The sequence below is a fragment of the Berghia stephanieae genome, chromosome 6 (genome assembly GCF_034508935.2).
Source record: "Berghia stephanieae isolate SIO BIC M18660-M18661 chromosome 6, UCSD_Bste_1.3, whole genome shotgun sequence".
Lineage (NCBI taxonomy): Eukaryota > Metazoa > Mollusca > Gastropoda > Nudibranchia > Aeolidiidae > Berghia > Berghia stephanieae.
Window position 1 is genome coordinate 14,844,177 of NC_088365.1, and position 534 is coordinate 14,844,710.

Here is a 534-nt window from a genome sequence, read left to right on the forward strand (position 1 = left end):
ATTTTTAAATGCATGTTTTTCTCAGAGTATGGTAGTTAATTGGTTAAGAAAAGCAAAATATAAAATGAGCATATGGATTATTGTTTTAAAATTTCCTTTTTGTCAAATATTTTCTTAGATAGTTAAAGCTTGTGCAGGCACCGATTATTCGTTTTCATTTTTTAAAACTCACGGATCTTTATTGTTTTATAATGACTGATTTGGTTCCTTGGAACTCTCCTTTGAATAATTGATAATTATCTTAATTTATTACACGCATTTGAAAGAAAGAGGAAGTATTGATGGCTCGTGTGTTTCCTGAAAAACAAACAAACCAGCAAGAAAGTCCATAATGTTGAGACTTGAATTGGATTTTGCTTATTTCATCATAAGGATGAATGATGTATTTAAAAGATAACAATACGCAAAAAATGTTTTTAATAAGATTATAAACACATGAGACTTTTACTTAATCTCTTTTAAATCTAAGGTGACAAAATAATCAATTCTCCAGATTCAGAGGGATCTTTGATGTAATATTTTTTTGTTTTACAT